A 393-nucleotide genomic window follows, 5' to 3' on the forward strand; every position below is an offset into this window, starting at 1 on the left:
TCCCTGGTGGTCTAGTGGCTAGGATTCGGCGTTTTCACCGCCGCGGCCCGGGTTTGATTCCTGGTCAGGGAGGTCTGCATTTCTGCTTTCTGATGTCACTGCGGTGGTTTCCCCCAAAGCCGTGCTCAGTGATCTTCAGTTCAAGGCGGTGCCTTTCAGCCTCTCCCACATGATCCTGAAGTCAGTCTTGAGAACCACCGGGCAAGGTCATTAGAGAGCCCTTGACAAGTAAGAAGGTTGACAAGTTACTGTTGTCAAGTAACTTCTCACTGTAGGAGGCTGACTTTCGTCTACTCGTCTTACGGGTAAAGGTAACTAACTTATTACCATATAAAAATATGTTTCTATTTTCACAAAAGACCAAACGAATTAAGAGAGGTTTTCCATGTTTCA

General features: G+C 47.1%; 1 non-coding gene across 1 annotated transcript; it reads left to right on the top strand.

Annotated features, from left to right (window-relative positions):
• TRNAE-UUC lies at window positions 1-72 on the top strand. Its single transcript has one exon. It is a non-coding gene; the product is annotated as a tRNA-Glu (tRNA).
• The last annotated feature ends 321 nt before the right edge of the window (window positions 73-393 follow it).

This window comes from Rhinopithecus roxellana, chromosome 8, assembly GCF_007565055.1.
Source record: "Rhinopithecus roxellana isolate Shanxi Qingling chromosome 8, ASM756505v1, whole genome shotgun sequence".
Lineage (NCBI taxonomy): Eukaryota > Metazoa > Chordata > Mammalia > Primates > Cercopithecidae > Rhinopithecus > Rhinopithecus roxellana.